The following is a 14,902-nucleotide window of genomic DNA, read 5'->3' as shown; positions in this document are numbered from 1 at the left end:
TCGTGGTACTCTGAGATTCCTTTTACCTTACTTCTCCCGGAGCTTCCTAGGTCACTTCAAAATCTATGTATCCCTCGTGTACTATATAGCTTGTTCCATTACTTATATCCCTGATAGTGGGTCTAAGCCTAGTAACTCGCAGAGATCACATAGGATGTTTCTTTAAGTAGCCCAAGTGTGTGCGTATGCCATGTCTGTAGGTGATGAAGAAGTTTTGTGTGTAAACTCAATGTTTACTTAATTGTGTCACTCTTTCTTTGGGAAGTTTCTGATGGTGGGTTGGTGAAAAAGGTTTTCAATATAGTGGATGGATAGTCGATTCGTACTTATTTACGAATGTTGCGGATATATATGGCTTGTGTGACGGTATTTAGGATAGATGTTAAGGCATGGTTGATCCGGGCTCTTGTTGTTGAAGATAGTATTGCTCTTGATGATCTTCTTATAACTGCGTTCTCCTTCGCATAAAATGTGTTTAATCAATGTTGAATTGTTGTCTGAAATATGTTTTAAGTTCATTCTTTCGTTTAGCTTTGCACAATAAAACTGCTTGTGCATATTTCGCCATGTGTAGACTGTGTAACCTGACCATCATAGGTTGTTCCGGGAGTCTTTTAGTGCTTGAAAGGCCTTGTGTTGTTGGTGTGAAGACAGACTTGGGCCCTTCAGATTCTTCAATATGTTGATGTGTAAGGGCTAAAATCATCTTCATCCGTTGAAGTCTTTGATGCTTGTCATTCAGCCTGACATGCTCTTATTCTTTCTACGGCTGCTTCATAATATATGTCGTGCTAGAAAGATTCAGCATGGTCTTGTATTTCTATTGAGATGGCCCTCTATCTTTTGCTTTTCACACTTCGACAGCTTCGCATATAACCATTACGAATTTTTCTTAAAAGCTTTTTACAAAGTTTCTAAGAGCTGTCAATTTGGACCGGCTAAGATATAAGAGACGCTCATTCGTAATAATCGGTTACTTCAAATCGGATTCTGTTGTGGGATATACATCTCCCTTATCTGTATCTCTGGAGATCCGTATCTTGAGTTGTGTCTTATTTGGTGGCTCCGATTTGTAGCTGTCTTTGAGGGATGCGACCTTTATTGGTTTGTCAACGCCATTTCCAAGATGTTGATTAGGCATCTAATGGCTTTTGCTTTTGCAAGACTCTACCTCAAGGCCGAAATTTACACGTTCTTTGCCTTTGGCCGAGGCTTGATCCGTGTTTTAATGCTGGGGCTTTATCTTTGTGCGTAATTTTTATCCCAGTATCGTTGGATTTCTTGGGCGTCCCCTTACTCCAACTTATTATTATATTAATTACTTCTACGTACTTATAATTATTTTTGCGAAGGGTAGCGACCCAACTTCGCTTGCTACATGCCTACGTAAGGTCTTATAGTAGTGACAGAGATGTGTACCTTTCAAGCAGCTTTGTTGTCAGAAGGTTTCAGCTCCGTCGTCTTTTGATGTGATCGTTGGTTGCGGTTGTTGTGGCTATCAGCTGATTGAATGCTCCTCCTTTAGCGTGTATTGCAATTGTTGCGCCAATTGCTTGATGGGTTTTTTTGGAGCTTCGGAAATTATAATATAGCCTCCGCTTATGTATAGAGCTATGCCAGAATATTGGAGAGTAAGTGTGATATGGTCGTCAACCGTCTTTGCACACATATTGGCTTCGGTCCGTGTATTTGAAGATGACATCTTTCTTGTTGATATAATATGTTTCAGCTAGAGGTGAGATGTAGTCTTGGAAGAATAGTTATTCTTCCATTTCCGTCATAGCCAAAAAGTCACATATTCTCCTTTTTTTCGTTATTTTCTGGCAAGCTCGGGCATTAATATATGCTTCCAACGATCTTTTATTTTAATCATCGCGATAATATTATTTAACTATCTAGCGATGCCATCAGGAGCAAATTCTCCACCGATGGACTCTAGGGCTTTAAAAGCCCAATGCGAGTTTTAATAATTCCCTATTCGCACGTTTGCGATGGGGTGAATATATCCCGATGTTGCATTAGCTTATGGGATATATTTGTGATGTTTCCACCTGGGTGAACACAAGTATAATGTATATGATCTTCATGTGGAGGCTTGTACCTTGTGAGTATACCCTTGTTGTAGCAGCTTATTTTCTTCATCCCATAATATTTGATCGGTACTTCCTTATCATCGAATAGGGCCATTGTGTGTCCATTTATGGAAATGATTCCCTTTCAGTGTGCCATGCTATTGTGTGAGTGTTGCACCAACTATGTAATTTTTCTTCGAGAGCATCGAAAGTTATGACCTTCGTTACTTGTGGAGCTATCTCATGATATTGGAGCTTGGTAATATTATCTGCTCTTGATGTCGCGATCATCTTTGGTCTTGTCACAATACTTATGGCGAGGTATGAGTTTTTCATGTTGTAGTGGATCTTTAGTAGCTTCGGGACTCGCCATTGCTTTTCATATTTTTAGATATGAGATTAGTTTCATGGAATATAATTATCTTTGACCGAATGTCTATCGTAGGAAAAAAACTAAAGTTATGTGTATTGTATGTAAGCAACTTGAAAAAATGTTTATTGTATATATGTAAGAAAACATACGTGGCAACCATATACAGGTGCCACTTGTCAGATTTTAATTGGTTGAAACGAAATTCTTACATACAATAAACATTATTTCAAAGTTGTTTACATGCAATACACACAACTTTAGTTATTTCATAATATAGATATTCGTTCAAAGTTTTTTACATTTGAGGAAACTAATCCCTTTAGATATCTGCTCCATTGTCTCGTGATTTGTATTACTGGAGGTGAGCCATAGCTCCTAGCTTATTAAGAAGTAAATTAAGATGTTGATCGCTTAACAAGGTGCTCATCTGATAGTGACTTCCTCATTGGTTGCCGAAGTTCATCATATATATTTTTGTTTATGAACCTCAAAGGTAGCAACATCAATTCATGAGGAGACAATAAAGTATGTTCTTAAATTACTTTCCACTATCATATCCATTGCTAGAACCCTTTTTTTTTTTTTTTGTTACCATGCATGTTTCTACTCCTGAGATTCCCATGCAATATATCTACAAATTCATATTGTGTAAAATTCTCATGCATGTGTTTATATTATGTAGAATCTCATGGAACCGTGTACGTCAATCGTCATGCGAGTTTTAAAAGAGGAATTTTCAAAGTCGATTCTTAATATCGAAGAGGTATGCATGGCTGACTTGAACACGGCTAGCTGATCGATGACGGGCTTCGGGTGTATCGCGGTTTGTCTAAGAATGACTTATTCGCTTGCTAGTCCATTTTTGGTGAATAGTCATGACCACTGGCCTCAGTCCAGCTGTGCCTTTCCTCGTTTAATGATGGCAAAAGAAGGTTTTGGCTTTTCCTTTTCGCGAGTCGTCATGCTTCTTCTCTTCTTCTTCTTTTTTTTTTTTGTTTTTTGTTTTCCTGTCATCTTTGCAATTGTCATATGTAGTGCGGGATTTGTGGCAATCTTGAACCATTAATAGGTACAACGCTAGTGAACGGATCCATTATGTTCCATTCATGCACGTTAGCATCATGCGAACTGTATGGTGATATGCACTTTATTCTGTTAATTCGCGATGTCCAAATTCGAACCGTCTTCGACTTTGCATATCTTTTATTGCTCGTGGAGCTCCAGATTATTCATGGCTTGAGGGCGAAGTATAGAAATTTTTTTTGAAATGGGCATATTTCAAGGGTGTTTTGTCAAATACCGGATTTACTTTTTTCTCTCGAATCCGGTAATTGAAATACCGGATTCAAAAAAGCAACTTTGAATCCAGTATTTCAAATACCGGATTCAGACTTGATGTGACATGTGCAGGTTGATGCGACAAGTAACAGTGAAGGTACAATTTTTTTTTGAAACCGGGTTTTCCATAACCGGTTTCAAGTTTTATATTAGTTGATGTGCGAGAGAGTATCAAATAGAAAGATCGAGTATTGAGGTGGGTTAAGTATCATCATTTTACTGTATGTATTTTCAATTAGTTTTATTAGATATCTGAATGGTGCCTTGGACTTGGTGTGTGCAGTTGATTAGTTTGATGGGTTTCAAAACAATGACTTTCATACTTTTAATGATTTTCATGACCATATACAATACCCTCTCTTTCCAAATGGATGATAGCAAGTACAGTATTAACTATGCAGTCATGTGTAAGTGTGTAAGACAAATAACCAGCAAAGTGTTGTCACATTAGCTAATAAAATATAAAGTATATTTATTTATATATGTATATATAAAACTTGAAACCGGTTATGGAAAACCCGGATTCAAAAGAAAAATGTACCTTCACTGTTACTTGTCACATCAACATGCACATGTCACATCAAGTCTGAATCCGGTATTTGAAATACCGGATCAAAGTTGCTTTTTTAAATCCGGTATTTCAAATACCGGATTCGAGGGAAAAAAGTGAATCCGGTATTTTAAAAACCGGATTCACTGGTTTTGTAATTTTTTTTTTCGAAAACTTGTTTGACAAAACACCCTTGAAAAATGCCCGTTTCAAAAAAAATTTCGCGAAGTATATATATACGTTGGTGTCAAATCAGGAGGTATGGGAGGTACCGGTGAATTTGTCATATTTTTGCTTTGGCTCGGATATTCTTCACCCGAGTGATTTTCTTTAGCCGGATCATAGGAACTTCTGACCATATAGTGTGCCTGAGTCACAAGATTAGGCTTCACGATATTTGCAATTGGTGGCACAACGGTGGCACGAGATGAATATTTGTCACCACCATCGCTTATAAAAAGAGACCTCCTAGCTTATGTTTATTAGGCCCGATGGTGGAGATAAATATTATGCATGTCGGGATGAACATCACATTCTCTTGTGAGCAGCCCCCCATATTCGGTCTCATTGACTTGTCGGTGAACATATTGCCTCCTTATATGGGTGCCATAATACTTTGTGAAATCACCATGTACATGTTTGTATATATACATCTTTCCGTGAGATGTTAACAATAAGTGCATCATTGTTAACCTTCTCTGTACTATTTTGACATTGTGGTCTTCCTTCCTTTAGCAAGCGCCATGGGGAGAATCTCGAACAATTCTAGGCCAGCGGTGTACCACTATATGTTAAGGTTAATTTTTTAGCTAGTGTTTCGCTATAGTATCCTTCCACATATATATATATATATATGTATATTTATGTTTCCGGTTCCTGCCACTACTAGAAAAAACACATTTAATGACACCGATTTGGTGTCATAAGAGGGGTCAAATGACACGCTTTTTAGTGTCATAAATCGACCCGTCATAAAGCTTTATGACACGCATTTAGCGCGTCATGAATTTATAACACGTTTTTATGACACTCTTTTACGACATACTTTTATGACACTATTTTATGATGCCTTTTTTGCGTGTCATGGTTCAAATTTAAAAACAATTTTTTTTTTTTATAAAACTATTAATATCCACAAATTAAATAATACAAATAAATACACAAACAACTTAAAAGCGCATTTCATATATATTAAAACAATGCGTTTCATACATATACAAGTTATTTTATATTCTAACATTAACCATAAAAGTTTTCTAACCGCTGGTAAATGAAGTTTGCCACATAATTTACCTATTCTTCACGAATTTCATCCAAATCATCGGTCGTGTATTCTTTTTTACCTTCTCCGATCTGACAAATACAATACATTAAAAAGAAGACAAATATATATATTGAGAAAAAAAAAAAAGACAAAAGGCTAGCCGGAATGGTTATTGTGTAACCGTTTTTCTGAGTTTAAAAACATTTCAATATATGATCAAAAATGTTTGGCCAAAGTTTTGAAACAGGAAACCTGGTATAGATCACAAAAAATGTTTAGTAACTAAGATGAGAAACTGATCAGACAACATCTTTCAAAAAATTGATAGGAGAAAAACGACCTACCTCAATAACTAATCCCTTAATATGCACCCTACATATAGGAAATCTACATCTAACGATTATACAACGATGAAACTGATTAAGATCGGCTGTCGTGATAACATCAAAGTCTTTTGGTGTTTTATTTAGAAAAAAATCTCTCACACAACCACCAACCAAGTAGGATTCAAATCTTGTAGATAATGAATTGAAAATGATAATTCAGCACTTAAGAGTTGAAAGCTCAATAGTAACTTAATGGCAGGATTGATGCATCCATGCAAACAAACTATGTATATCCACTAGTTATGTGCGAAACAGAAAATCTACTTAGTCACAGTCATCATCCAATGGTCATAGAAATTGCAATATTTAGACAACGCTTTCCACACGAAATGCGTTACATTTGGTATCTCCCTTTCTCTTTCCTTTCCTGATTAACATATGTTTCTGGTAAATGGTTGCTGGTTTTCGTTGTTTTTATATTTATAAAAAAGTAGTAAATACAGAAATTGAGACTTTTGCATTATCAGTTTATCACGGGAACAACTTTTGCACTTTACTCTTGAATTTATGTTTAGTGATTAGATATCCCTATTGCTGAATGGTATACTTTACAACATTCATTCTTTTATCTTTTTTATGCATGCTTTAACTTGGAAGCTCTTATGCCAATATTTTGAACATATACAAAAGGGGTAAAACTAAGAGATCCATGTCCAGGCTATGCGGGGAAAGTTGAGCCTAAATTCAGTTTTTTATGGTTTTTTTTTTAATTTATGAAAATGGCAGGAAAATAGAGGCTTATGTGAATGGTGAGACTGATCTAGGACTGATTTTCAGATGTGCGGTTTGAAATTGAGTATTTAATGGTCGGTTTAAAGATGTCACAAGTGAAGGCAATTGATTTTTTTACTGGTCGTGAGTAATTATGGCTCACTCTTATGTTTACTGGCTGGTAAAGGGTGAAGACGGGTTTGGGTTGAAACATGTCATATTTTAGTACATTTTGAAAGTTGAAACCGCTCAAAGAAGTGGATCAACCTGGTCGAAAATCTCCCAAGTTTACTTTGGGCGCATAAGACCTCCTAATCATTTCTTCATTTGTTATCGTGTTTTTTTGTGCAGAAAATTACACAAAAGGTTGGAACCGAGGGATTCTTAGCAAGTACAGCAAATGCTATCACATAAGGATGGTGAGTCTTATATCCTTAACTTATGTCGTGGTCCATATATGATGCTATATAGTGGTAATTCTGGGTTTAAAGTGTTTGAAAAGCATATCTTGCTTTAGTAGAGGTCACAAAGTAGGCAGGTTACACAGGTTTGAATGTTTAAGCCACCCATAACGAATAGATAAACTTAGATATGCAACTGCAAAAACCGTTGATCAGGGGGGTTGCAAGTCGATCTGGATTCTGCTTTTATATAAAATGAAATGAGTCGAGTAAAGGAAATTGGTAAGCTAAGAAAGGGCTGATTGGTCAGAGGGGTTGCAAGTCGACCCGAAAAAATTATCATGTAACTGTAATTTGCAGATAATTAACAAATTGATTCTTTATTAGAAATAAATTTAAGATGAGCATAAAATTAACGGTCAACCCAACCTCACTCATTTTGATTGATATTAAAAGTGGTTGTTTTAGCCTGAACCTATTTTAATCCATTATCTAACTCACATGAGTTCCCAAGTTGCCCCTTATAGCTTTCATACGCATATGAGATGTGATAAGTTTGAAAAGATGTTTCATAATTGTGTAGTGATTTTCTTGAGACTAAAGATTTTGGGATAGTTTGATTTGCTTGAGATGAAAGGTTTTGGGTTAAGATCAAGCACACTAACTCGATCTGTTACTATGGCAGGGGTCGATGCCCACTTGCGGGTTCATGCAGGACACCCTCACAGGGCAGCTCCCATTGCCGGGGTCTAGGGGGCATCGTCCCTTAGCTGGGTTCCTGCTCCGAAGTGACTAGGCACCTTCAAACGAGTTGTTCACTACCCCAACTTACATAACAATTTATTCCGGTAAACAAAACTTGGAAACAATTTACACGTTTGAAGGCATGCGTCTCTTCATTCAAATAGTTTAATAACCGTAAATTCAGAGTTGCAGTCTTTCATGATTAAAGGTGCAACCTTTCATCCATCGTAAATACATGCTCTGGCCTACTAGGTTGCAATTTTATTGAAACCTTTGATGCCGGTTGAGATTGATATATAGCATATGTATAAACCATTGAGATTATTGGCATATAATGTTTTATATAAAAAAAAGTAGAGTTTTGTATGAAAATATGATGTGTAGACGTACATGGTAGATATATTACATAATGCAACTCATTTATCGTGAACCAATTTTCTTAGTACCTAAAAAAACTATTTTTCGTTATCATATTATGTGCTTTAAAAGAATTTTGTATGTTGTTTTTGTCAAACTGTCATATTTGTTGAAATCAGTTTGATTTCAAGGTGATATTGAGTTAAAAATTATTTCCCCTTAATTACAGGTGGAAAGGGGAATGTTTTTGTCAGGCAATTATATTTGTTGAAATTAATTTGTTTTTAAGGCGATATTGAATTAAAAATTATGTTCCCCATATTTACAGGTGGTCATAAGGGGAATCACTTAGGGAGAGCAATAGAACCGCAGATTACAGGTGCTAAGACATTACTTCTAATAGTATCTATATACATTGTTTTTGTGATTGATAATAGCAACAAGTGATTATCTTATAGAAAATCTCTTTGATATATTCCACGATCAATACAATTGGCTGAATCCCGCGAAATCATTTCATAGAAGTTCATTGAGATCTTCTTTTTATAAAGCAAATAAACTTCGATTCTTGAATAATCCACATCACTTCTGCTTCTATTGTAACAAAAGATTCCCCTTTTATGTGGAAAAGGCCCGTATCAATAATTATGATTTTACGTATGGACAATTCCTCAATATCTTGTTCATTCGCAATATTTTACAGTTTTAATGTATTCAGGGTGCTGCAATGATTTGGTACAAAACATAAGATCAAGTTACTAAAGGTAAAAATGATGTTACAAAGTTCCATGTAAACATTTTTCTTTACTAATGGGAATTGATTGTTTTTAGATTGATCGGACTGCTGATATAGTTTGGATTAATAAATATTTTTTCATTTGCTAATATATGTAGTTGATACATTGATATCTTTTGTTCCAAATGCAGCCATGGTTCACTCCTGATGGTTTGGCATACATCTAAACTATGACCCTGGTAATTATTTTTTCAATCAATTGAATGCTACATATGCGTAGGGCCAAGATAAATATTTTATCATTCATATAGTGATTTTTTGAATCCTAAGTTGTATAGAAATCTCAATCCCATTGTATACTTCACCATCTATGAGGGATAGGTTGATAAAATCTTGAAATTTTGACTACAGAGTTGAAAGTGTCAACAAGTTGAATGAGCGTAGATGGCGAAAAAAGGGGGTTTTTCTGGGTACCTGTTTTGAATAAGGTGTCATTGGGACCGACGCCTGGCAAAGTGAGTATCTTACAGGATGGTTTAGTCGTAGTAAAAGTTGGTGGTATTCAATTGGGTCAGGGGATATGGACCAAGGTTAAACAAATGGCTGCATATTCTCTATGTTTTGGTTCAGTGTGATGGAGCCGATGGGTTCTAGGAAATGGGTGGGTGATACAAGCAGACACACTGAGTATGATTTGAAGGCGGGTTTACTTCTGGAAGCACTACTTATGAAGCAAGCTGTGCGGCGGTCTAACTTTGCTGCAGCGTTTTGGTTGAAAGACTGATGCCTTTAAAGGAAAGGTTAAAACAATTAACAAACGGGCTGAGTTACATTCCCAATCCCTTAACTTATCAGCAAGCTCATTTATTGTACCTGAGTATACGTCCATGAGATACATTAATCACGGTTAATGCAGTAAGTGAGGTAATTTTTATATTCCACGACTCCTTATTTGTAATTTTTAAAGCATGTTATTAAGATATGATTATGAGTCAAATGCCATCTAAGCGTTCATGCCGTATTTTTTGTGCTGCCATCTTTTAATGATAAATTTTACGCTTTGATGCTAATTATGTGGGAAATACAGGTAGAGGTAAATATTCCAACGAGAGAAACCAAATGCTTGGAAGCAGGTTTAATATATGATCGTGGACGGATCTTGAATCCTGCTGTTGATTTGGGACAGGTTTGTGTGAAGTTATTCTTCTTCACTTTAGTTATATTTGGTTTCACAGGCATTTAATCTTTATTGTGTGCTTCCTCCACTTCCTAAACCTATAATAACCAGATTACTAGGTTCTACGTTATTGGTTTCTTAAATTTATCATTTGGGTTGCAGAAGTTAGCCTTCAAGAAGATGGTGGTCAACGTCTAAGTTCAGAAAAAAACAACGGCTTGCTACCAAGCTGTTAAGGTGGACATTTCAACTTATTTACTTACAAATCGGATCAAAGATACAGTTTATCTATAACACGCCAATAAGAAAAATAAATAAGTTTGCTTAAAAGAAGTGGGTCAAATGGGTGAACTGGTCCAACGGATCCCTAAAGTGTATATAATGCATAAACCCCCTTAATCCATCTATTTAAAAAACTAAAGTGTTATTGACTTAAAACAATTTTTACATATTTGTAGCACTTATTATTTAATAAACCTTCATGTTTGACTGTTTTGATCCGCTACCCAACCCGTCTAACTTGCCCGGAATGCCAACTCTACCAGGATTATTACTGGCCTTTCTAATCGGAAGAATGGTATGAGCTATAAACGTAACGAGGATGATGGAGGATAGGGGACTCAAGCCTGATGTGTTTGCTTACAGCGTAATAATGAGCGGGTATACATAGGGTGGTGGATTGGAAGAAGCCGTCAAAGTCTTGGTTGAGGTGAAAAAAGAACCAGTACAATATGACCATGTGACTTTTCATACAAAGAGTTGCGGGTATTACAAGCTTGAACAATTCGGAAAAGCCGTGAAGTTGTTGGGATACATGAAAAAGTATGGATTTTATGGGTTTGGTTTGGTTTGGTTCCTGTGATATTAGCTTAGTTTATTTATCGTTGCGCTTAATTAACTATCATGCTGATTGCAGGACTCTGAGAAACAACTTTATCACAATCGTTTGAAGTGGGTGTAAGGGTATGTTGCACCCAGCTGGCTTTTTGTAAGTCCCCGATAGCAGCAGCATCATGTTTGTGTTTGTTATATCTATACTTTCACGCTCTATGTGGTGATTTTCATTTGTTTTATTACGAATTAATTGTCACTCACTAATGTAACATGGGGTAGCTTAATTAAATCTTAGATTTCAAGTTAGTTATCTTTCCTTATCTGTAATTTTTAGAATAGAATAGTTTTTATATTTGTGAACGATAAGAAGAATACCATATATGTGCATTGCTTCCTTAGAATTTTTATATCTTTGTATGAATTTTGGCCTTTATGGTATGATTTTTATGATATTTATACTAATAAAATTGCAATCATATTTATGACTTTTAATAGTCATAATCATGACGAGTTCTATTACTTGAACTGGTTTTTCTCTAATTTGATATTGAACAAAAATAGTCTAGGAAGACACAAGTCTATATGGTTTACATGTTTTTTATATTTACGTTTGGTTGTTTAATGAAAATGTATGTATGTGTATAATTTTGAATTGTGTTAATGGATTGCAGGGGTTGATATGATATAGGAGTGGCTAAATTTGACAAGCTAGAGTTTTAATAGTGTTAGTCCATTTATGCTGTATATCTGTATTGTAAGTTGAATTTAAACAATGTTGTCCACGTTACTACATATAGCGTTTGAAGAAGAAAAATTCAAGTCGTGCATCGCACGGGTCTTCACTCTAGTACGTTATAAAGTTGATTGCTTATTTGAATTCTATTACATTTATTGTTATGTTGAATTTTTAATAGTAAATGCAAAATATTATTCAAATAAAAATATAATAAGGATAATTCTTAAGGATACGATTGTTATTATTAAATATATGGTTAGGTAAGTATATTCACCCGCGTATACGATTGTTATTATTAAATATATGGTTAGGTAAGTATATTCACCCGCGTATAGTATGTGCAAAAATACGAGTATTATTTCAATAATAATATAATAAGGTTAATTCTTAAGGTTACGGTTGTCATTTAATATATAATTAATTAAATATAGTTATCCGCGCGGGTCACTAATCTTCTATATTTATTACAAAACAAATTTACACTATCGGCCCATTGACTTGTTGACAAAAATGTATCCTTCATATAAGTTGGAACCGATTGTTTTCCATCTTCATATTAAGAATGAAACCATTCATTCTCTTGAATATATAGCTTGAAAATGATAAGACGATTTACCCCAGATCAGTGAGTTGTTCAAAAAAAAAACATTAAAATATACACTGATATATGATCGTAAAATAGGAGCCATTAGATATATAGGGATGTGCGTTATGATCGACTATCACTACTTGCTATTTAACAATTTGCTAATTTCCTACTAATTGTAGCAAATTGTTGAAAATAGGCACTTGTACGACTTTGATTTTCACAGTGCATCTTCGTTATTTTACTCATGACGGCGTCAACCTCGGCACAGAGACTTGTATAGAGTTCTTGAATCATTGCACGTTTTGTTGGAGGCAGCTCTCTGCTGAGTAACTTTTCAATGTAATTCAGCCTGGTAATGATGGACCAACCCGTGTTGCTTGTTTGCTTAAGTTGGGTATTCAGATCTTGCAAACAACAGCCCCAGATCAGTGCGTTGCTTCCAAGTTGCATCTTATTTGTATTTGCCCAGTCGTAGGTCTTGATATTAGCTTTCTCTTGCTCTAGAAGAACCCAAAGTTCGGCCATTTTCTTTTGTGCTGATGCAAAGTTCCCTGCTGCTATAATTTCCTGCATAATCTCATAATTCAGTTAACACAACCATTGATCTGTTGGTCACACGTTTCGTAAATCATTTATGAATGATTTAACAACCTAGCTAGCTAGAGCAATGAGTGGGATGGATGCATACTGACTAGTGAGTGTGAATGTATATAAACCTATATGGTGAAAGCTTACGCTACTTATTTTAGGTAAAGTATGTGTATTTTAAAGAGGGATTATGTAAAATTCAGGTTATGTATGTTTATCAAATTTAAAGGTTTAATTAATACTCTAACTTTTTTTTAACATGACAGTATTTAAGATAGGTAAAGTTATGCAATAGGATCATTTTCCTATATATATATATATATAGTGAAGGGGTCAAATGAGAAAAAAAAAACACACACACACACATATAGTGAGAATTACTAAAAAATCATCCTTAAGGGCTTTGCCCTTAGAGTTAAGGGCTATGCCCCGTACCGCATCAAAACGCCACCATCTCTTGGATTATCGCTCATCAAATCCATACCATTCCTAAATGCGTCCCGTTACAACCCTTTTTAGAACGGATGAGGGCAACGCCCGTATCGTTACCATATGTTTTCAACACGTAAACCATACCATTTTATAAAAAAAAAAAAAAAAAAAAAACTTGATTTTTTTTGGAATGAGTTTTTTTTTTAAATTAAAAAAAAAAAAAAAAGTTTCAAAAAAATAAAAATTAAAAAAGCCACACCAAAAAAGAAGAAAGAGGGAGGAAAACTAGTGGTTCTCACGGTTCTCTCCACATTTGTTGTTTTCACATTAACCCTATCCAATTGAGTGTAGTAGCAAGTCTACATACCTCACGAGAAAACACTGTGACAGAGGCTCCCGGTGAACTATCCAACAAATAGTTTCTTACTTCGGTAGACAAATTGACTTTCCCATATGGACGGAACCTCTTCTCCGAATGATGAAGGAATTCCGGATATATGGTTAAACTCTCTAAGTTAACAAATGGACAAGGTTGATGAGAGATTAGTTCCACCGATTCAGAAAGAAGCTGCCAATTCATTCATTAAACAATATATCCGTTTATTAGAATATAATAGAGAAATAATTCATCAGTATTCTTTTGAGATATATAAATACATACAATAACAAAATAAGATGCACATGCTATTTGATATATATAATTATGTACCTCAATAATCTCCAAGTTAAGTGTAAGAAATTTGACATTGTGGAGCTGTTGAAGCAGACCAATCATTTGAGGAGCATGATAAGCAACAACTAGATACTCAGCTATAACTTGAATATTGGCCTCCTTCAAATAAGGGAAACCATCTGTCGAAAGTTTCAAAGGCTCTTGACCTCTATAAGCCAAGGAGGTTAGATTAGGTGCCGATATCACATACTTCTGCATACCACCACCAAAACCGTCAAATATAATAGTGAGATTCTCTAGTTGAGGTGTAACCACATTAAAAAACCGGATATCATAAAGAGTGAGATTAGATAGTCCAGGATGGCAAATGCTCAATGATGATGCGTAGTCTACTGAACATCGTTTTAAGGTGAGATTCTTCAAGTTTGTACACTTGGAGAAAAGGCCAACAGCGCAGCAGTTGGCGTCATCACTAGCGAAAGTGAATCTCTCAAGATACAATGTAGTTAAAGCTGGGAGCTCCAAAATTGACATGGATTTAAGTTCGAATCGCTGATTTCTCGACCGATTATTCACACTGAGATGTTCAAGAGACTTGGAACAGAATAGCGAGAGGGGAAATTTAGTAAGCTCAAAAATCTCAGCACTACCCTGCAGACATGTAACTTCGACTCGTTGGATATTGTGAGAGAATGCATAACGCACAAGTTCTTTGACATATGGCTTGGTAAACTCTCTTATCCCAATGTTGAGCTTCAGAGAAGACACGTCTATTTGATTATTGCGGTGTTTGAAAAAATTATCCACAAAATTTTGCAACGTTGAAAAATCGGTGTCGAAATTGAGGTAAGGAATTGTAGTCCATATAAATCTATACCTAGATGACAAAGCCATGGTTTTGACGGTATCTTCGATGCTAATAAAGGAAAGGATTTTATGGA

This window comes from Erigeron canadensis, chromosome 4 (genome assembly GCF_010389155.1).
Source record: "Erigeron canadensis isolate Cc75 chromosome 4, C_canadensis_v1, whole genome shotgun sequence".
NCBI lineage: Eukaryota > Viridiplantae > Streptophyta > Magnoliopsida > Asterales > Asteraceae > Erigeron > Erigeron canadensis.
Note: the sequence above shows the minus strand (reverse complement) of the source record.